The sequence below is a fragment of the Lonchura striata genome, chromosome 1 (assembly GCF_046129695.1).
Source record: "Lonchura striata isolate bLonStr1 chromosome 1, bLonStr1.mat, whole genome shotgun sequence".
NCBI classification, from domain to species: Eukaryota; Metazoa; Chordata; class Aves; order Passeriformes; family Estrildidae; genus Lonchura; species Lonchura striata.
The window spans coordinates 10,713,592-10,737,057 of record NC_134603.1 but is presented as its reverse complement, the minus strand read 5'-3'; the positions used below and the strand labels follow the sequence as shown (position 1 = coordinate 10,737,057).

General features: G+C 46.6%; 1 long non-coding RNA gene across 6 annotated transcripts in view; it reads left to right on the top strand.

Annotated features, from left to right (window-relative positions):
• LOC110476993 (uncharacterized) overlaps positions 1–23,466 on the top strand; it is a 193,868-nt gene that overhangs the window by 109,793 nt on the left and 60,609 nt on the right. For all 6 annotated transcript variants that reach the window (XR_013339706.1, XR_013339705.1, XR_013339707.1 and 3 more), the window contains 2 exons: positions 9,882–10,026; positions 14,043–14,177. This is a non-coding gene — a long non-coding RNA (uncharacterized LOC110476993). The remainder of the gene's footprint in view (positions 1–9,881; positions 10,027–14,042; positions 14,178–23,466) is intronic.

Here is a 23,466-nt window from a genome sequence, read left to right as displayed (position 1 = left end):
GTCTCAAGGCTGTGTGAGCAATAGATGATGAGATTTAAGAAGTGATGAGCAATAGAAAGGAGCCTGCCCTTGGAGGAGATGCAAAAGGACCTGAGCTGTGAAGGTGGGGGATATGTACAGGATGGTAGGAGCTGCTGGGGACGTGTTAACCCACATGGGCTGGCAGGGGACTGAGGTGGCTTTATCTTGGATGGCTGCAAAGGGCCATACAGCAATGAGGAAATTTGGAGTTAAAAGGAGAAATTTTTCAAGGGAGCACTGCAGAAAGGCCATGCTGCCAGTGATGGCAGCACATGTGGCTCTGCCTGATGTACCTACCTGTGTGTGTGTGGTGTCACTGGGGACGGCTGGGACCCCACCTGTACCACACTCTTGGGCATCACCTGTGGTTCACTCCAACCTTAAACTGCTGAGGATGTTTGGTTTCCATGAAGGTGCTGGGCCACGACTGAGAAGCTGTGGCTTGAGCAGTGTGTCCCTTTCACCAGCAGGAGCCTGGGACAGGACGCTCCAGTGGGGCAGTGCAGGCGTGTCAGGTGCTGCACCTGATTTCTCAACAAACATGAACCAGAGCCCGGAAGAAAAATCTGGCTTGAGGATCTGTGCTGTATCCCAGCAGCATGATTTGGGTCTCAGCATTTACTGTGAGGGTGGTGAGACACTAGAGCAGGGTACCCAGAGAAACTGTGTGCCCCATCCCTGGAGGTGTTGAAGGTTAGGCTGGACAGAGCTCTAAGCAACCTGATCTAGTGAGAGATGTCCCTGCCCATAGCAGGGGAGTTGGACTAGATCATCCTTGAAGGTGTCTTACAACCCAACCCATTCTGTGGTTCTGTGATACTTTGCTACATTCATTGGAGCTTGTGTTCTTCAGGCTGTAACAGTACTTTGGAGTAAAAAACTGGGTCCTGATCATGTGTAAAATTAAAAAAAAAAAAAACAACTTAGTGCATCTGGCTCCAGCAGAAACCCTTACATGATGACTTAGAGTAGAAAATGCCTTTAAGGCCTCTTCCCTTTAGACTCTGCATCAGAGATATGTGCATACTATGAAACCACCTCAGGACTAAATTTTTTGGAGTAATAATCTGATGTTGCTCTTGGTAGAAAGGAGTTCAGCATTTGGGGATTGTGTAGTGTCAGTGAATGCCAGGGCCAGGGCATCAGGAATTTTTCCAGCAGGTTCTTCCACTTTGGCCATATCCTCCTGCACTGACGTGTCTAAAAAAGCCCCAAAACTCAGATGAATGCTCTTAACCATCTATTGGTGGAAATATTTTTGGGGTAGAGAAATGAGAGTACTTGTTCCTGCCCCATTCACCTTGCATCACAGGGGTCAGGACAGCAGCTCAGAGGCAGGATCTGTGCTTCCCCCGTGGGTGGTCTCAGCTATGCATATTCAAATCAAGCACCCAGGCATGTCACCTCGGTGCAGCAGGAGCTGAGAAAGGCACAGGGGCTTTCCAGCCCTTCAGGCCATTATTAGTAAGAGGGTTTGCTTGTGGTGTGTCTTTTGGTTCAAGCTGTGAACTGCCACCGGGCTCTAAAAAACTGCTGGCGAGCCTTGGTAATAGTATTGCAAAAAGTTTCCGAGAAGCATAATAACTTCCCTAAATATATATATATATATATATATATTTTATGTCTAAAGATGCTTGAGCATTTGTTCATGCTGAAAGTTGCTGACCCCAGTAGAGGGGATTTGTACTCTTGCCAGCACTTGGGAAGCTCAGGCAACTAGTGGATAAGGATAAGGAAGTGGTTGTTGGGGCTTTGCTTCTCTCTCTGTCATTTTGGGATGGTGAATTTGGGGTCATGTTTGAGGATTTGGTGAGTAGGTAGAACAATTTATAGCAATGTGAGTGGCCTGTATGGTAACTTCAAGATTGTGCCAGCTAGGCAACTAGATCAGGGATTACAGATCCCAGGGCATCTGAAGTCAAAATAGGTTTTTAAATCACACAGGTCATTTTAAAAGAGATAATTAAGTTTCTGAGTTCCTCAGTAGTGCCTACAAATGTTCCTGCAAATGGCTCATGAAGCAATTGCTGTCTATAACTTCTGCCAGAGGAAAATGTGCTATTAAGTGGAAATTAGCTGCCCATGTGGCATTATCTGTCTTGGAGTCTCAGGGAGTTTTACTGAGATGTGTTAATACAGCTGTGCTGAAGGTACTACTCATCTGCATGCTCTGATAACCATCCTCATGTGAAATGAATCCCTGTGGAGCTGTTTGAGATCTTGCTGCTCCTGGTTCCCAACTTACCTGGTTGCCAAAAGCTGCTACCCACAGAGGCAGGGCTAAGGATGAGCTAATGGGCATCTGCACCTTATCCCTTGCTCTGTATGAGCACAAGCCCATCTTTGCTTACTGGGAGAACTGGGGCACCAGGTGAGGAGCTGAAATGTGGCATATTTATTCTGCCTCCCCTTACTGGGGCAGTGGAGGATTAAGGGCTGAAGTGCACTGAGGTGGAGGCAGTGACATGTCAGGTGCTGAAGTTAGGCTTTGAGAGCAGTTTTGCCCTCTGGAAATGTCTACTTTTTTGCACTTGACTGGTTGGCAAGGTGGGAGTCATCACCCCCCCATGCAGGTCAGCAGTTCAGCTTTTGGTTTATGCTGCAGCCAGGGGCGATCTAGTCAACATTGTCCATAGGGTTTAAGGTGTGATGGACCCCTGATGAATGGGACAGATTGCACCTTCATCTTCCTTGGCTGTGGGGCAGATTCTTCATCACCTGCAAAAGCACCCCATGCCCACTCGTTTGAATGCAGGTGCCAAGGCTGCAAACACCTTTCTTTGATGAGATGTGGCATGCCCCAGCCATCTCAATCAGACTAGGTAAAATATTTCAGATGGCTCTAGGGTGGGTGAGATGAATCCTACACCTGCTGTAGCAGTGCTCATGCCCTGGACTGTGATAGGTTGTCTGGGGAGAGAAGGGGTTAAAGCAACTTCTGTGGGTCCTTCTTGCAGTGAGTCTGACTTCCCATCTTTTTCTGAAGAAGATGGTCATCAGATCAAGGCCAGCTTCAAAAATGGAAATCTCCTGTAGGTCACTTGAAATTTAGCAGTGGATAAGTCACTGTGCACCCACTGCATCTTTGACCCATGGATATGATGGGGAGGCAAAATAGGACTTGGGGGCATGACACAAGAACAGCGTGGAATCTTTTCAGGAATAGTGTTGTTTGAGGCAGTACAGGAACAGTAAATACTGTCCTTTTCCTCAAAGATTCAATAAGTTTTGTGGCAAAGGTTGATTTCTGTCTTGGCTCAAGGACTTCATAATTGTAACACTTGCCTTCTGGAGATCCACAGGTCGCACGAGCATGGGGAGCACGGGCTGCTGGGCACTGGGTGAGCATTCTTACACTGGTCCACAGGGATGGTTGTGCCATTGAGCTCTGGCTGTGTTTCTTTCCAGCTCCCAGCACCTTGTCCCTTTTAGGTGATCCCTGGTACAGGTGTATGAGGCTGGCTCTGCCATCTGCACTGGTTGTGGTGGCAGTAGATTTCCCCCCTGCAAAGGTGGTTCTCCCTGGCTGCTGCAAAGCTTGAGCAGGGAGCTGCTCCAGCTGACCCTGCTACTGCAGCAGATCTATAGACGTGCTTTGAACAAGGAGGAGGGGAAGCACCTGGAGACACATCTGCATTGGACCGTGTCACACAGCTGTCCTAAGTGGGCAGCAAGCCCAGTCAGTCGGTCTGCACAGTGCCAGTGTCCTGCCCGTATGGCCTCACCAGCCTGGCTGCCTGTCCCAGGCAGTGTCAGCCTGTACATGAGATTAATGCTTGTTTGGTTCTGTCTTAAAGCCGTGATTGCTACCAGATCACTACCCCGAGCCTCTCCAGCTTTATTTTTCTCTTTGCATTTAGAGTTGCAGCCTCATTTGAGTGAAAACACTCAAGCCAAACCCTGTGCCCCAACGGCTGCTCATCTGATAGTGCAGAGCCAGCTCGCAGCAGCTGCTAAAATAGCAGAACTGAAGTGGGGAATGAAAAGTGAGATGGTGATTAAGACCCAATTTCCTGCCGTGGCCCCGCAGTGTTCCTGCCGGCAGTGGAGGCATTGGCAGCAGTGGTGTGAAATGTCTCAGCCTTCTGCCTTGGGCTGGCTGAGCACTCACACTGCCCTGTGCTGCTTGCTTGTCTCAGTGCTTTGTAGATGTTGGTTTGGCTGAGCTCAAGGGGATGAGGAGGATCCTTTTTAGGAAGGGGGGAAGGGTAGGGAGTCCATGCAGGCCGGTCCTGGCTGAGTTGGGGTTGGAAGCAGCCGTGGTGTGACCCAGGCCAGCCCTGAAGCAGGCTGATGTTAATTGCTTTGTGTTACCTGGAAGACATGAAAGAGTGCATGGGATTTGGGAACACTGGTCCTCTGGATCTTTTTCTCCTGTCTCTGCCAGTAATTTTCCTTGGACCCACCATTTAGGACTCGGAGAGAAGAAAATGCAAGAAAGAGGAATTGCTGCTAACGGGATGGTGAAGCTCCTAAGCTGATGCTGTTTGCCTCATGGGCATATGGGCTGTTCACCTGTTCTACTGTTTGGTCCCTCATGTACCTAAATGTTGTAAAAAAGCAAATGTTTATCTTTTTGGACTCCCTGCATCAGAAGTTCATTCAAGAGAAAACATGAAAAATTGAGTGCAAAGATGATGCTGAGCTGATGGCTGTTCCTCTAAGGACACTGTTCCACTTGCATTTACTAACATGCTCTATGTATATGAGTATCAAAGGCAGCTTCTGGTTTCTTTCTCACCCTGAAAGTGGAAATCACTGCTCTCCTGTCTGTGCTCCAACAACTCTTAGGTCTTTGTTGTAGAACCTGACATGTTTCATCAGTCCAAACCACATCATTCTAAACTGTATCCTTACTGATTGGAGCAGTAATGTGCAGCACAGAGATGGAACTTCCTTACACTTCTTCATCCTTTGAAAAAAGGTAGTTGCAAAACCCACTGCAAAGCGCCCAGAACCTCACAGACCATGGTGTTTGCTCTGCTCTTAGTGGTTACCCCATTTCTTTCTGTGTTTGAATGTCAGAGCAGCTCCCGTCATCCACCCCTCTTAAACCCACCAGAATCTCTCACTAACTTTAACTCTGCAAAGGTGAGTTACTGCTTAATTGGGCAGCATGAGCAACCACTGCTTGAAACTGTTGGCTTTTGCATTTCCTGGCTTCTCTTGGGGTCACCTGCATCTTCTCCAAGATTGCCCCTTTCCCTGGATTTATGCAGCACCCAGTGCCACTGATATGGCTGGGAAGACTTCTGTTGTATGAGGTCACAGAACTGTCCTGCTCAAATCTGACCAGTTTGAAGGAAATGGAAATGGAAATGGAAATGGAAATGGAAATGGAAATGGAAATGTATTGTTCACAGAACAAATAGTCAGCACATGGGAGAGAGTCTCACAGACAGTGGTGCTGTTGGGGAAGATGTGCTGTTTCACAGCAGCCAAGGAAATTGCCCTAAATTGGTATCCTCTACTGCCACTACTTTCCTCCAACCTAGGAGTACTCCTCTGCTGGTGTGCAGCCTCAGGCTTGCATGACCAATATGCAGCAGGCAAGGAAGAGGTGAGAGGGGACTGTTGATCCTGGGTCTGGCAGAGCATCATACATCATCTTTGCTGTGTGAGGAGGGGCAGCTTTTTTGTAGAGAACAATTTCCTGTGCTCACAAAGAGACTCGTGTGACATCCTCTGCCATGGTGGAGAGGGATATTTTATACTCTTCTGGTGCCTTTCACACCAGAGAGGAATTCAAAGTGCTTTTAAGACTATTTTCATAGTCTTGAGGAAGGGATGGGCAGTAGGTTTTGCATGAAATGTCCTTTCCTGCCAGGAGAACAGCACCCAACTGTGGCAGCTACAGCGCTGGGAGCCAGAGCTTTTCCAATGTACTGACGTCTGCTTGCCAGCAAAGCAGCACCCCAGTACAGTGTCATTTCAGGAGTCTGGAGGAAGAGCTACCCAGAATTGTTTTGAGTTTTTTAGAAGCTATTTTGAAGGAGAATGGATTAAAGGAGAGGAAATAGTGCAGACATGGAAAGTAAGCAGCTGCATTTTAAGCAGGCAGGGCAAGTATAGCTTTGAGGTGATAGCAGGGAACAGACTGCAGATGAATTTCGGTGCATAATGCCATCATACAGATACAAAACACTTCTCTCTTTGACAGAGAGATCTTTCATATCAATCTACTGATGAAACAATGCTTGGTTGAAAGAAACTGCATAATTTTGGTCTGGTGGCACCTGGCATATTCCCTAGTCCTGGTTCCCCAGGACAGCAAGGCTATAGAAAACATGAAGAATATGGAAAACCAATAAACTTTCTCCTAAGATCCAACCCAGAAGACTGTTCTTCTGGGATGATCCAAATGTCTTTAACTAAACTCCTGCAACTGAGAATGGCAGTTTTGTTGGCATCTGTTAGTCACAGCACAGAAAGGCAGCAGGTTGTGTCACCATCCTGACTTACAAATGATGGTCACAGGGCAGGGAGGCTGTGGCAGAGGCAGAAGATTTGGTGGAAGAGGAAGGATCTGCTGTAGTGAAGAGACATGGGAGATTGGGCAGGGTGATCCCATGTCAGTCTGTGGAAGAGGGCAGGTGTGGGCAGCTCACCAGTGGCTCCTGATGACACTGAGGAGGGCAGGCAACTGGCAGCTCCTCATCCTGCAGTCTTTGTCTAGAGCTCTGTAGCCATCCACTAGCCTGTCTTGGATGGCTTCTCCAGTGTCATCCCATGTTCATGACCACATCTATCAAGCAGTGCTGGCATATGGTGTAAGTCAGGAACTGCATGGGAGAGCAACTGCAGGTGACCCTGGCTGGCATGAGCCATTTCCAGTGGTTTCTGGCTGCTTTCTGCCTTTGCTCAGTCTTGTGGTGGAAGATGTGTGTCCAGCCCAGCCTAGAGGCTGTGGGTCACACTTTGATGTGCCCCCCCTTTGCCAGCTATGCCAGATTGGCTCGCTTGCCAAGTCCATGTTCAGCATGGCAGATGTCAGCAGCAGAGCCAAAAGATTGCCAGGGTGTGTTGGAGTCTGTTCACAAAGCCTGCAAGGAGATGGAAAAGGTCATTTTGTTTGGGGCAGGGGAGGAGGAAAGAGGCACAAGGCGTGATGCCATGTGGATTTCTTTTATTCTCTTGAGGAAAAGAAAGCATCTCTGCAACAGATGATTTGATGATTCTGGAGATCTTTTTCAACCTTAATGATTCTGTGATTCTGTGACAGGAGAGCAGAATGGAAATAAAAACTGAGATAAAGAAGAGATAAAAAACTGAGATAAAGAAACAGATGAGCTCCTTAGCAACTTTCTCTTGCATCTCACCTCACTGGGTCTCTTTACTACCAACAGTAGGGAATAAAAAGGCAGAAAAAAAAGCGCCATGAGAGGAGTTTTGAATGGATGCCAAGATTGATTTAATTAGATGTATTGAATTCGTTAACTTCTGAACGATGTGGCTGTCATGCAGCACAAGTGACAAGCTGCGAGCAGCAACGGCAGCGTGGCACCAACCTGCCAAAAGGCTCAGCAAAGCAGAAGGATTGACCTACTTCCCTGGGCTCCATGGAGAGCACAGGCGACTGCCTTCCTCTTGCTGTGCTCCCTGGAGGTCTGTGCATCCCTCTGTGCATGGCAGAGCTCACCAGCCTAGCATTGCCCATCATGTCCAGCATGAGCCTGGGGCTGGGTAAATGTCCGCGTGCCTTTGGGAGGCAGATCCCTCAAAGCAAGGGCTCCTGCTTTGTGTGCTGACTTCTGTCTTTTGGCTGATACTGATTTACTGCTTCTCCCACCTAGTGTACCCTTAAAAAATACCAGTGTTCTCTGATAATGGGCCTAAATGCTGTTGCAGCTGATAAGGGTGATAAAATCACCCATGCACACTGCCATGGCAACCTACGGCTCTTTGGTCTTGATGCGTGTCTGCTCTTTGGTATGAGTGCAGATGTGTGGGTTTGTTTGAGACTCAGCCTGGGAATCACCTGAGTCTGGAGGATTTGTTTTCTGTTATGAGCTCTGACATGGATGTGGAGCCACTGAACAGCTCCTTGTCTTGCTGGCCACCCTCAGCGTGGAGCAGAGCATGGTTTCCCTTGTACCTTTCTGGAGCCCTGGCAGTGCAAATTGCATCTTGAAAGATTTGTCAGTGCCAGGAAAGAGGCTTCCAAAATAGAAATTTCTTTCCAAATGAATTCCATAATGGTTGTCAAGAGAAACTGCTGAGTGTCTGCTCCCAGGTGTGCCATCGTGCAATGTGTGCGTAGATCCAGAGTCCTCCCTGCAGTGACCACAGGATCCCTTTGAGATCCTGTGGTCATCCTGGACAGGTGACATTCCAGCTAGAGAAGTCCCAACAGTTGAGTGGCATTCTGATGTACTGCCCTTGGTAGCAGCCATTAGCCAAACTCCACTGCATTTGTTTGAGTTTTCTCCATCCCTCATTATTGTAGATGCAAGAATATGTCCTGTCAAACCATGTCTGTTAAGTGGTGAAGAGAGAATGTGGATTGCCTAAGCTTCCAGCACAGAAGTGGTGCTGCTGTGACAGAGAGTGTTTGCCAAGACCTTTGGAGCTCAAAGACACCAACAGAGATGTTTGTGAAGTGCACAAGTATAGAAGTGCTGCATGAAACCATGGTCTGGGTTGTGCTGAATATTCCTATATGACCAAATGAAATGCTGACATGTAAGGGAAGCTTAGGCACACCATCAGCCTCCTCTGATTATTGTCAGTATTAAGCCCAGATTGGCAGCACCAGGTCAGGTAGTCACCCAATATGGTGGGGACTTGCTATTTCAGTGAGGAAATAAGACAAAGCAGCACTGGGGAAGCCGTCACACAGAGAGGACAACTGGGATGTTGTTTCCCACCACCCAAGCTCAAGCCTTCTCCTCTTCTTGCCTCAAGTGTGGCTTCTTCTCCTAGCCCTACAGCATTGCTCAGCTTAAGGAAAGAACAGTAGCTTGGGTGGGGAGATGAAAGAAGAAATGTTATTTCATTGACCAGTGTCAACAAACTATATGGAAAGAAGAAAAAGAGGATGGATGGAAGGAATCCAGCTGTCTTCTTCTGCAGAGAAGAAATCTCTTTGTAGCATTGAGGCTGCTTCCAGGGTTCATGATTCAGCTTTCAGGTCGGTTGTTGGTAGTTAGGATGTTTTCATTTTGACTTCTTCTGTTGACAAGGCAGTAAGAGCTCTGTGAGGACGCGTATCTCTCCATCACATATGACTAATTGTACTGGGACAGCCGTGAGCACAATAACACTTCTGTTTTCCTCCAGAACAGCTCCATTACAGACTGCCTGGTAGCTGAGCCCCAGCAAGTGTTTTTGCAGTTTTGCTGATTGTGCAGCCCAGATAACCTGTGAGAGAGCAAACATGGAAAGTGTTGAATATTCAGCTCAAAAACCAGAAAACAGACTTGTGTCACTGCTTGTCTGAACTGAGCTTTTAACCGCGTGTTGTCAGTGCTTTTCAGGAAAGTCACCTCGTCTGGGACACGTCATCTGGCAGTGAAGTGCTCCCATTTAGGGACAGCCATCAAGAGTTCTGCAAAGGCCAGGGCTCATGGCTAGGCGCTGTTGTCTTTGCAGCTTAGTGTTGTGTTTTACTTTTCCCGTCTCCTTGGAGAGCAAAACCCAATCTGTGCAAAACAGATGCAATTTTAAACAGGATTTGTCTTAGTCTTACACTCAAAAAACTGTCTCCAAAAGAGCCAGTGCATAGCAGAAGCTAGCGGAAGACTTTCTCCAGATGTTTGCTGCTGTTCATCCTATTTCTGCAGCAACCCAGGAGTTTTGGTGCAATGTAAGTACTGAATTTAAATTTCTTGGCATTAAACTGGTTGTCTTCTGTTCCTCAGGGAAACAGCTGTATTTATGCATGAAAACCACACTCTCATTCCTCAAGAAGTGTGTTGGCATAGATGAGCCTCTGACCTCGATGTATCAGCTCAGTGGTCAACAGCCTTATGCAGAAAGAGCTTTGGTGTGCAACTCTTCCACTTGGTGAGTTTAATCTATGTATGGATTACAAAGAAGGTTCTCTACAAGAGGCTATGCAGGTTTAAATCTGCCCTTCCTTTGATGAAATCATTGCTTGTTCCTCAAGGAGATTTGTGATATCTGCATTCTAAGTGTGCAGGTGGGCAGTCTGTCCAACATAGGGAGGTAGCAGAGATCTGTGTGACTCTTCCTCTGTCCCTTTTCCCTAGGAGAGAAGCCAGTTTTCCTTCCTGCAGCAAGGCACCTCTTCTGATTTAGGAGTGCAAGACTACTTGTGTCATGACACTGTCACAAGGCCATAGTTTCTGCCTGGGTGGTGGAGAACACTCCTAATCAGTAGGAGAAGGATGATGCACCAGGAGGTAGCCAGTCAGTGCAGACCTTCTGAGGGCTTTGACTTCTCATAACAAATTCACCAAAGGTCCACTTCAGTCTATTTCTCCTCTCCTTGCTATGTTGGCTTTATTGTTTGTTGTTTATTGTTGGAAGACAGGAGTTACCTAAGAAGCTCTGGGCAACTGAGTAGCGGAGCTGAGCTTGGGATGTGAACTTGGCAGCTGCAGACACCAATGAGGAAACTGCTCTCCTGAAAGTGTGAGGAATCTCTGGACACAGAGTGTGCACAGCATTGTGACTGTGATCTGCCTGGATGAATGCTCTGTTGATACTCCTTGCAGGGGCTAGTGCATGTGTCTGCAGCTCTTAAAAATAAGGGCATTGCCCAATGTCCCTGTCAGCCTTGAGCATAGTTCCCGTCATTCCTGCTGGATGCCCTGCGGTGGGAAGAGCAGGCGTGCTGGCTGCCAGTTCAGGTCTAAAAATGATGTCTGTGCAAAGTCCATCCTTGTCTGGACTCCAAGGGGCTGCTGTGCACAAGGCCTTCACACAGTTTCCTTAACAGCCTCCTTTTCACTTTTTCCAGGGACTTGCACTGTGCTTCATTTCAGAGTGATCCAGTGAATTAACATATTGTTGCTGCTGCCTGGGTAATTGCATGCCCAGGGTCTGCTTTGCTCCAGCACAGTCTTCCCGCTTCCCAGACAGAAAGCATCCTTCTCCTTTGGCAAACAAAGATGCAAAGTATTGCCCTGAGGCCTAGCTCAAAGGCTGGAGGAATGAGAGGGTAGAAAGAGGAGCTGTTTCTGAAAGTATATCTGGCTTCAAGAGCTTACCTATCAATGAGGAGTTGGAAAAGGGGTTTTTCAGTCTTTATTTCTGTACAAAAGTACTAATTTTGACTGAAGGTGTGGTTTTCTTGGTGATTTATGCAGGCACTGGTATGGGTGCAGTTGCAGAAATTTAGTTTAGCACAAGTCGCCATGAGGATTCAGAACTGCTCGAAATGAGCTGTCCTGGGTCACACAGGAATTTCAGCAGAAGTTGAAACTGAGTGGTCTGATACTCTCTTTGTACTGAAAATAAAACTCTTTGAATAGGTAAGTGTCAAAATGCTTGCTGGTCTCACTTCCAAGTGCAAAAAAATTCACATGTGGAGAAACCTTTAGAGCCTCTAAGTTCCTGTGAGACAAGACCACATCTCAGAACACTTTGGTGAGCATATTATCGAAATGGGGTGTGTTTCTTAATGCAGATGCAAGTTTGCATTTTTGAAAGATGATATTTGGTCAGGACTGACTTCTGGTGGGGAGCTGGCATCCCTTAGGCAATAGTCTCCAAAAAAAAATTGTGTGGTTATGTGCAACATGAGGAGGGCAGCTTTACTTCCTAGCACAGGTTGGCTATCAAACAGATGCATTAAGAGGAGGGGGAGCATCCAAACTCAGAGATAGTGGGGAGGAAGTTGATTTATAGCTCTACCACTATCTTTCTTGGTGACCTGGAGCAAGAAGATGAACTTCTCCTTTTCCACCTCCTCCTCTGTTGCCCACCCAGCACATGTGGCAATTGCCTTGTAGTTTGTATGGGTCCTTCTAAAAAGTTGGAACTTGGTAGTGCTATCTGTAAAGTCCCTTTTCATCTTCTCAGTTGTGAACATTTCCTGTCCATTAGCAACATAAGCTTTTTTGACTGAAAGGAAGAGATTTTTCCAACACTCTTTTTGACACAAGGGATGGAGAGGATGATGTGGCCATGTTCACAGTGTAGCTGGGTCATCCTGCACCAGAGTTGTGCAGTCTATGGGGCAGAGGGAAGGCTTCTTGAGGCATCTCCATCCTCTGGAATAGAGGCTGCAGCCTTGGGCAGTATATGGAGAGCCCTTTTGTGATTTGCCTAGCCATGGGCCTTAGGGAATCCCACTTGTTCTGTAACATGTGTGGGTATTTATGCGCACACACAAGGAAGAAGGATGGACGTGTGTGTGCTGCAGGTGGGATATGGACAAAGGTTCCTTTGCCACTGGCACCCCAGCTGAGAGGAGCAGTTGCATGTGGGCCACTGTGGGACTGCATGCAGGACTGGGGTTTGTTGTGTCCTGAGAGGAACACAGGCACAGTGCCCAGGGATGCCTTCTGGGCCTTCGTGGTCTTGGATGTGGTTGTTTCTCTAACTCTTTCACTTGGGGGACATCCCAGTCCCCGAGTGCTAAGTGATTCCCAACCTTCCTCCAAAGCTCTTGCACTGGTGGCAGTTAGGAGATGTAGGGTAATACAGGCTGAAAGGGATCTTGGGTGGGTCAGCTGTGAGATCAGACCAGGCTGTTTGTGACTTTGGTCAAGTCCTGCTTTCGGTGAACTCGGCTGTGTTCCCAGTGACCTCTCTGCAGGTGCTGGGGCTGCTGCTGCATCCCTCAAAGCCATCTCTTGCTCTGGCTGTACAAGCCCAGCTCCCATAGCTTCTTCTCTTTGGGCAAGTCACCAATGCTCCTCCACTGCACTTGATCCAGTTTGTCCCTGTGTTTCTTGTACCAAAATAAGATGCAGTGTCCAGATGGGCTCTAATGAGTGCTGAGATCTCCTGGCTATTTCTGCTCCTGCAGCCCAGTATGCTGTTGGGCTTTGCTGCAGTTTCTTTCCTAAGGTCCAGGTGGCCTGTGGTACCAACAACTGTCCCAGCCCTTGAGGAGTTGGCAGAGCTGCTGGGACATGGGGCTGTGCCTAGATGATTGCTTAAATAGGACCCCTGCAACTGTGTTTGGAAAGCCTGAGTGTTTCTCAGCAGCCAGGAGGGAAGAGGAACACAGAGGAGCCCTGGGGTGGCAAAGTCTTCTTCTCCTTGCTAATGGTGTGGGCTCCCATAGGGAGAGACACAGAGCCCAGACAGATGAGTTCTGCAGAAAAAAAGCAGAGAGGTGTAGTGTTATAACTACCACTGTCCCACTTACTCATCTGGAAAGCAAGATTTTACTCGCTGCTCTGCTTGCCGTGGGGCTGTGACTTGATGGCCATGGACTGCTGAGGTCCTGCAATACCAGTGCACAGGGCTGTGGAACATACCTCACTGTGCTCGCTGCTGGGCTTGAACCCCTGGACCCCTGGAGCCATGTGCAGAGGAATAGTGTGTATGTATGCCATACTCAAACAAAATGCTGCAATTCTGTTCTGTGCTGCCAAGTTGGTGTGTGAGTTTCAAAGCAGCAACCTATATTTTTGAAGATTCAAGAGCCTTGGGGAAAGATCTATTTTTTAATGCTGTACTAATTTAATAAATGTCTTTTTTTAGTATAGGAAGGTAGCAATAAAAGACAAAAAGGAGAAAGAAATGACAGAAAGACCTGTACAATCATTCTAAAGATTTTCTGTTTTTCCATTCATGTTCTTTTCAGGAAATGAAACTGGTTATATATGGTATAGGATTGAAACCACATATCACAAGCCACTGTCAAGTTCATGAAGTGACCACATTGAAAAAATAGTGAAAAATGGGTTCTTACTGGTGCCTTCCTAGCCTGTAGGAATCCTGGCTGCGGCTTGTGATTGTAGTAGGGTGAAGATTTGCATTTTCAAATTGGTGGTTTTCCTTTTTGCTCTTCCACTTCCTATAAACTAATTTAATGCAGTGTTAATTGTGAATCTAGAATGCAAATCGACTCACCTGCTTGTTTTTTCTTTCATTTTCAGATTTTCTAAGTATGGAAGCTCTCCTGAGGAGCTGCATTATGTGCTGCTGGCCCTGAGATGGGATGCAGAGCAAGGAGTGAAGAAGAGCTGTGCCAGTGCTTTTGTGAGGAGAGGGGCTTTCCGGCACGTCATATGGTAATATGACATTTTACTCTTAGCAGCAAAAATCCTTATCCTTCTTGTTTGGTTTTTTTTTTTTTTTTTTTTTTTTTCCAGGACAGATGCTATTTCCCGTTAAAGATGCTTTGTATGCAAATCAAGGTGATACAACAAGAAAAAAGTCCTGAAAGCAATCACGATAAACTCAGCCCACTGGGGAATTCCTGCTTATCATTTATCTTTTGTTTTTTTCAGTTCTGTACAAGATACTTCTTTGCCTGTGCTTTCTTACAGTCTTTAATGTTTGTCCTGCCAGACCTCTTGCTTACGAATTACAGTGCTTGCATTTTTCAGGGCTCTGTGTCAATCTGCACAAACAAAAGGCAGTAAGTGCTGGAAATTGGGGTTAACAGTCCCTGTGTTTCAGCTTGATCTTGCATTGATCCAGTGCTTTCTTAAGTTCAAGCCAGACATGAGCCTCACATTACAGATTGCCATGTGCCTGTAGTGATGATCTACTGGAAAGGTGATCCCAGAAACCTCAGGAATGAAAAAAAAAGAGAGATAAAAAGCAAAAAGAAGCCAGCAAAAATTGTACCTAGTAAGTTAAATAGGAACAGGGTTTGACCTCAATAGATGGTGTGGGCAGCACTGCACTAATGCAGTAACATGAATTGATCACCTCATTGCTCCAGCAAGGCATATTCACATAGAATCACAGACTGGTTTGGGAAGGGACTTCAAAGATCATCTAGTTGAACTCCCTTGCCATAGGCAGGGAGACCTTCTATCAGACCAGGTTGCTCAGGGCCCCTTCCAACCTGGCCTTGAACGCTCCAGGGGTTGGGCATCCACAACTTCCCTGGGCATCTGCTCAGCCTGTGCCCTATAGGTGTCCCTATAAGTGGATGGTGCTGCTCAAAGCCTTGCTCTCACCAGGCTGCCACCCTGCTGATGTTACAACAGGCTGTCAGGGTGAAAAAAAGACTCAGAATCAGAAAAGGATGTGTCAGAGAGCTGCAGAACGGCATTGCCAAAGAACATTCTCTGTGTGTCCAGAGATAGCCACTGCAGCCCAGGTCTTGTTGAATCATGCTGTGGTTGTTCTGGCCTTTGTGTGGGTAGCAGTGATAATCATTGTGTGTGGTGTTGGGTTTTATTATTCCTTTTTTTTTTCCTTAAATATAAAATGAACAGTCAAATTGGTATTGGTGAGGCAGCAAGCCTGGTGCAGCTTTTATCTATCCTGAACCTTGGAACAAAGGAGGGGAGGAAAATGGCTTGACCAGTTTGGCAGCCGTGCACGTAACGGTCCCGGAGTTCAAAGCAAAGGGCACAACAGTCAGGTACCCAAACCCGCCTGGGCTTGGGCTGATAAGTCACATTTCAAAGTAAAAGGCAATCCTGCAGGGGCTCTGCTGAGTGCCTAAAGCTCCAGTGCTGAGTCTTCTTTAAAAGGGGATTTCATAAGGAGTAATATGAACAGAAATGGCTCTTTTGTGGTTTTGCACATTCCAGGCATGCCAGGACTGTTCCTGTCAAGGATGGGCAGTCTCTGGGGTTTTGGCTTCTTTTTCTTTTCTTTTTTCTCTTTTTTTTTTTTTAATTTATCCCCAAATATTTGCCACAAACTAGCAGCTGAAATGGTGAAAAATAAATAAGAGTTGCAAAATCATTACAGTCGCAGTAATGGAAACTGTGAAGCTTATACTTAAATTGGCTGTGGGGTTTCACTCCATTTTCTGCACTGTTCTGCTGTGAGGATTACTACTTTTACCTGCTATGACCACTTCAGGATGGGTGATTTGAAAGCAGAGCTTTAACTGCTTGAAGTTGGTTACCCAGGACTTCAAAAAGCAGTGCTTTTGGCTTTTTCACCAGGAATACTTTCAGAGTCAGAACCAGGGGACCAAAATACCAATCCTGAGAATTTGTTTTCAGCCCAAGTTTGACCGGAGCACAAATACAGACAGAGAGAGAAAGCATCTCTTTGAAAGTGGCAATAGAAGTGACACTGTTGGAGTGAACCTTCTGGCCTGGTTTTATTAAATGTGAATATGGTTACTTAGTGGTGAACAGGAACTGGAGTGGATTTAGGAGATAGGTCCTGAAGCCCCCTCCCATCCTCCAACGCAGGCTGATGTTACAGGGAAGTCTCAAGGCTGTTGCCTGGGCCGTTTTGGGTCTGTGGGTGGAGGAATTTAATCACCAGAATTGCCATCAAATGCTGCCCTTACAAGATACAAGGAAGAAGTGCTTGTGTTAATTCTGTGCTCAACATACATATTTTTCATCTTAGACAAGTCTGGTCTTCTAGCCTTCTGGACTGCTGCCATTTTGGGTTTGGGAATTTTTTTTTTTTCTTTCTCCATCAGTGCTACCAACCACAGAATTTTGGAAACAAAAAGTCCTAAGGGGGGTGTTCAGCGGTGAGCTCTTTTTACTAGGCTGATCTTTTTGGAGTTGGTTTTGAAGTGGATTTTGTTCTGTCCACTCAATGTCTCTGCTGTGGAAATATTTATTGCTGTGAAACTGTAGCAAGCTTTATAAGTGGCAGGAAAAACCACTTTTGTAACCAAACAAATGTGCTTTCCCTACAAGCCACACAGATGTACATTTGGAATTTTTTGTTTTGTTTTGTACCAAAATAGTTTTTCCACTGTGTTATCTGGAGTGGGAAAATTAGTAGACATTGCATTTTAATATAGATTTCATCCATGTAATCACAACAGAAGTGTGCATAGAGATTCTCTGTTATTCTGCTTTTTCTGTATATTTGCTTAGTGCTTTTGTGCCTTAGAATCTCTGTTTTTCTTCTTTTTGATGGTTTGAGAGGTTTGATAGGGACAACAAAAGTGCTTAAAAGTATTAAGGTCCTTGGGAAAGCTACAAAAGTTGTGCAGTGGTGAAGAGATGCAGGCAACCTGTAGAAGAGCCAGATTTTGACAGCATGGGAAGTGGTTAGCGCCTCATTGGACATCCTCACATCAAAGCTGGACAGTGGGTTGCTTGAAATACTCTGTTTGAACCACAAATTGCTGGGCTTTGGGCAGAAATCACTGTATGAAATTCTGTGGTCTTTATTAGGCAGGCGGACAGACAAAATAATTTTGTTGGTTTCTCTTGGAGAATTTATGAATCACAGTCAGGGTGTTCTGGGGGGGGTTTGAGTTTCCATGAAAAGTTTGCCGTGGTAGCATGCAGACAACAAACCCAACTGTTCTCTTGTCCTTTCATCGTGCTGTGTTGCTTTTGAATTGTTCCAGGAGGATGAAATTGGGCTTGTTATTTAAATTTCAGTATGGGTGGCCAGAGCAACTCTACCTTGGTTTTTATGGACTTCCAGGAATGGATGGTGCCTTATGCCAGCCCTGATTTAACAAACACCTGAGGACCAACTCAGCACTGCAGCATAGCCCATGGGAATTGTGTACCATGGGATCCTGCAGCAAGGCAGTGTCTGGGAATATCTCCTCGCACTCTTTAGTAGCAAGGATGTAATCAGCCCTTGTAGGCTGGTATCTGATTAAACAGCACAGTGTGGAAAAAATATCAATCCCACACTTGTTTAGGTAGTTGAACATGTGTAGTTGGCAACAAAGAATTTGGGTTCTGTCTGAAGTGTGTGTGAGCCCATCTGGGGAGCACAGTGTCAGGGAGAGAGTCCGTGGGATCCTCATCTGAGAGCGAGCTCGTGATGGAGCTGTGAGACAGAAAGGAACCCTGCAACTCTGGAGAGCAAGTAGGAGCAGGGGTGTGACTTGTGACTTTGTCCTTTTAAAGGGGGACACGCTGCCTGGTGTCTGTAGGCAAGAAGGGAGGGGAAGTGCCAGGAAGAATTCACGGCAAGCCACAGATGACTTGGGCTTGCTTTGACTCCAGGCATGAGGAGTGCAATGTATTTGATTAATGGGGATGAAGGCTGGCAAGGGGGTGACTTGACTGCCACATCTACAGGAAGAAAGTTTTGATCAGCAGGTTTGGGGTAAGGAGGAACCCTTAGAATTTCTATGTCCTTTTCCAGATTTTAGAGGAAATGTCTCTCTAGCATTGCAGATTTAGTTTAAAATATTTGGCTTATTATGTAGAGATCCTGGGTGAAAGGGACTGATATGCAGTGTAGTGAAGGCAGGATGGATATTTTTGAGTCTTTCAGCCTTCATGCTCAGAGCTCTGGTACTCCTCAGCACCTTCTTCCCTCAAAGAAGGGAAGCACCTTGTTCTACTCTTTTTCTACCCCTCCCTGGGGTAGGGAAGTTCTGCCACAAAACTGGGCATAGCATAAACTGTCAGGAGAAAACGCTTCAGAGCCATTGTGTCTTAAGACAGGTGTCTAAGATAGCTGGCTTTCCCTCTGGTAATGGCTATTGTCCTCCAGCAGCTATGTGGGAGACCAGAAATCTGGCTGAGGTGTGGACTCCTGTGCTTTGGATGGCTGAAGCTGCGTGAGGTGAATGCCCCTCTCACTACCTGTGTGCATGATGAGTTTGTGGAATAAAGAACCTAACAAAGAACTGTCTGACACCACCTGAGATGAAAATAATATGGAAACCTTAATAAGCTCTCTGCAGCTGAGCAGTCCCTGGAGGTCCTGTAGCAAACCTGACCCACTTGCTGAACCCCAGCAGTGCAGCACTGGGCACTCCTCTGCCTGCCTTCAGAAGAATAAAAGGACAGCAGTATGAAAAGAGACAAGTACAGGGCACAGCAATCAGTGGTAAGTCTTTAGTAAGAAAGAGCTGGGGTATTTTGTTTTCTATTAAAAGCAAACCCACCTTCTGCAGCATTTCTCTTTGTGAGGTGCTCAGAAAGGAGGGAGGTGTTGGCAGAGGTTTGTTTTCAACCTGATTGAATGTTTTCCCAGTTCTTTCCCTGCACTCCAGTTCATCCCACCCCAGTCTTTCCAGCCATGCCATGTTGGGAAGCAGCTGTGAGCTCATCCTCAGGGCTGAGTTCTAACATGGTAACTGTCCTGGGGTCAGTTTCTTTGCAGGGATGGGGCGAGGGCTCTTGCCACTGGTAAGAAGCAGCTTGACTCTTTTGCCAGTTGTCTCAGTTTACTGTCAGGATGGCCTCCCATGATGGCTCATCATGAGCCCAGCCTCCCATTTCTAAGCTCCTCAGAGGTGTTACCATTTTGCCTTGGCTTCATATTAGGGCATTTGAGTGGATAAAGTGGGTAAAACTCAAATCCAAAACCTCTGGACTTTGGGAAGATAATAGCAGTGGACTATTAGTAGCAAACTGTAACCCATATCCCCTTCCCAGGTAGCTGTTGCTGAGAAGATGGTCCCCATGTGCTCCTCAGAAGGGCTGCTGAGCTGCCAGACAAGCACCAAGCTTTCCCCTTCCTGCATGTACCTGTCCTGCTGGCTGCAGCCCGTGCTGGACTCTGGGAGGATGCAAGGCTCTGGCTCTTTGAATGGCTGTCCAGAAGAGTGAGGGAAAACCTCCATGGACACAAACCACATTGATTTGCTGGTGTTGCTTCTTGTAGTTTTTTCTTTTGGCTATCTGAAAAACTTAAGTACAAACCTCTTTCACCTATTTGACATTAAATCACTAATGGATGGCAAAAGGTTTCATGTTTGGTTTTTAGCTGAAAAAGTGATAATGCAATTATAAACCTCTCATCCATTATGTATCTTTGAACTATGTGAAAAGTGTAAATTTTTACAGAAAATGTGAGAGTGATGGGGGTTGTGGAATAAACTTTTTTGCCTGAATTTTATTCTAAGTTCTGAATTAATGAGATGTATTTAATGGGTCTGAGAAAGCTGTGATTTTTCTCCTTTTCTTCCTGCAGTGTTGGGCTTTTTTATTCTTTTTTGGGGGGCTTTTTGGGGTGTTGTTGTTGTTTAGCTTTTTTTTTTGTAATCAAAATATTTACTCCACAAGTTAAAAGGTTTTTCATAAACAAGTTAATGTCAAAAGAAAAGTAAGGATGAGGAGAGACCAGACATTGGGTTTTAGTTATTTCCTATTTTTTCCTTTTAAGCTTCAGCAAAATGGCAATGATTTCATTTTGACCCACTTTCAAATCACATTAGCAAATGAATACAGGATGGGAAGGACAATCATGTGAACTTAAAAAGTGCAGCAGGTCAGGACAGGAGAGAACAGCAGCAATCCTGCTCTGACCATCTGCCCAGACTGGGATGTTTTAGTGTATCCTACAACATTTTTTGTGTCATCAATAACAAATTTCCAGTGATTGGAAGGGATAAGGAAAAAGGAGCCCCTAGTGCTTTGCCCATTTTCCTTGGCTCCCTTTCAGGTGTCAGCAGCCTGCATCTCACAGTCACTGCAGCTGCATTGAGCACCTTGTTCTTGTGTAGAGCACATCAGTGCAGATGAGTGCAAGAGGATGCTTGCTCTGGTCCCTGAGCTCTGGAGCCTGCTATTAGTGCCAAGGCTGAGCACAAAAGCCTCACCAGGAAGGAGGGTACATCATCTTCAGTTAGCAGCAGGGAGCTTGTTGCAATACTCTCAGGGCCCACTGAGCTCCCTCACATCTCTCCTGGCTTGTGAGAGGATGGACCTTTGGCTGTGATTCATCCAAGATTCTGCTGAGCTGCTCTTCTCCACAACAGGTCTGCCTTTTCAGGGAAGGCATGCCAGCAGCTTCCTCTGGGGTTGGAAAAGTCACCTCCACAGTTACCCTCTTCCTGGAGAAGTACGTTTGATTTACCTTAGGAAATTAGAGCTGCTGCATTGACCTTGATGGAGCTATTCTGTGTGGTTTGTGTTTGGTTCAGGAGAGTTCAGTGACATTTCTTAATCACTATCAAAACTCTTCACTGTGTGGTAACTTCAGCATTCCCAGCTTTGGCCTTAGAGCAGAAGCAGCAGTGCTTTTTCTTCCGTGAATCCCTGACTTTTTTCTGGCACTTGTCAGGTGTAAGGAAGGGTGGTCTTGGTGTTACATCTCCTGAGCCCTTCCTCACTGTTATCCTCAGCCAGTGCCTAGGAAAGATGTAACATGAGCTGGTTATCTATGAAAAAGAATTGTTTCTGAATGATTGATATGTGGGATTATTCCAGTCTCTGCCTGTCTGCTTTTGTCACTGTGAGACTGAAGCAGCGCCTCAGTCTTCTGTCCTTATTCCCATTTTAGTGAATGGCTGGCTGAGGAGCTGCAGAAAAGGTAACCCCAAGAGACATGGGATGCTGATACAGCTCCCAAGGGTTTGGAGTGATGCTGCTGGGGGTGCCCAGCCTTGGGTGAGCATGTCAGTGACACCCTTGCAGTGGCTCTCCTGCCTGCCTGGGACCTTGTAGCTTCAGGGTGTGAGTTACTACCAAAATTTAACACTGTCTCAGCCAAGTCAACAAAGAATTATCACTCTGGTCATAACTGGAGGTAGATATGGCTCTGCTTGGCTTCTTACGGGCTGCCTAGAGTTTGTGCACAACTCCATATCCAAAGCCTTCCTTTTCCTGGTGCCTGACCACCAGGTGACAAGCAGAAGTACAAAATCCCTGTCCCCAGCCATCTGTAGAGAGTCACCCAGGGACCAGCCCTGGCATTGCTCCCTGAAACTCCATGGAAGTCCTACTGCTTCCAGATGTCCTGCCTGTCCCTTGCATGTCCAGTCATCTTTATTAAACCTCTGCAGCAGATTGGGATTGGGAATCAAAGGGATAAAGCACAGTTTGGGGTCTGTGAATGGTTGCAGAAACCTGGGGCAGGGAGATGAGAGCAAGGAGTGATAATGTGCTAAGCCACTGCAGGTGCTGGATCAACAGAGGGTGAACCAACCCCTTGCTTCCCTCCCACCAGCAGGCTCCTGCAGAGATGTGAAATTCAAGCAGCAGAGACCTGGGGGGGACTTGCTCCTGGCTCGTGGCACCTCCTCTTGCCCTGGTTGGCAGTCATCTGGATGTGTTGCCTCATGCCAAACTCATTCATAGATGCCTAATCCTCTGCAGCCAGCCAGCTCGGTGTCGAGGACTTCCTTCCAGGAGCCAGATACGTCAGGTCCATTATACGTGTGGGTCTTGAGTGACTTGTGCAAGGCCAGGCAGCAAACTTGTGGCTGAGCAGGTGTTGAAAACCAGCTCTCCCAAGCTTTGAGTTGGCAGCCTTTCCACCAGGAAATCCTTCGTTTAACTTTCCACCACAGCAGATGGGCTTGCATTGATGTAGGAGGGAAGGCTCCATGCTCTTGTGCATTTCTTCCCATCCTTCTTCACCTCCTTGCACTTCTCCCTGAAGGCATCTTCTCTCAGGGCGAAGAAATACTGTTCAGTGTCTAGGAGAGAGCAGAAAGGGAGCTGGATTGCCTCTGGCACCATGAACTGAAGAAGAGAATGGAATAGTTTTGGGCAAGGTTCGAGGCAGGTCATGCAAGTTTGCAAACAGCTTCTGCAGGGCTTCATCACCAGCTCTTATCCATGAGAGCCTGTCAGGTGTAGCAGCAGGTTTCTCTGCCACCCCTCACGTCTCTCTCCTTCAAAGCAGGAACAAGCTGCCCTGGAACAGGCTGACCTTCGGTATAATTATTTCTGCTTTTTTTTCCCCGAAGTCAGGGTCACCCGAGTAAAAGCTGAGGAAAACTAAAGCAACCTCGGCTTTTTGTCAGTTTTCCTTGCAACAGTGACAGGGCTGTTGTTCTGCTCTTGGCATTAAGTAAGAAATCAGTGTTACCATGGGAGCAAACTCCCAAACAGGTGGCGATCACACACATATTAACCTGAACCAGTGCAGGAGGCACCACGTCCCCCTGCAGATCCGCCAAGGGTAGAGGAGATCTCATTACTCTTTGTTTGTGCTCAGAATGTGGCTGTCCAGAGGATGGTGCCCAAATAGATAAGGCTCTAGGCACAGATGTCCGGTTTGATTATTCCTTTCCTTTTGCAACAAACCATATGGTACTGTGGGCAGCACAGATATCTGGCAATCAAAATTCCTGGGCTCCCTCCCTGACTCCACCATTCACTCATTTAATTTTCAAAGCAGTTTACATGCATCAGCAAAACTTGCTGCATTGAACCTCCCCACCTTCTTAAAACAAGAGCTCCCCCATATCACTGGAGGTGCTTTTAAATACAGTCATGTCTTGCTTTGCTATCGCAAAATTACGTGCACTTAATGCTGGTAAACTACTTTGCCACCGACAGATAAAAGGCACTACAGACAGGTTGCTAATCAGTTTGATTAAGTAAAGCACCTAAAGTTTGCCACTGCTGCTAGATGATTGCAGGCTGATCTGTCTATAACCCACAGAAGTAAGATGAATTAGGCATGATAAGCATTGTTTGGTTTCTGGTGTGTCAACCAGTGAGTGAAATGACTTGGTGTTTATATGCCAGGTCACAGTGA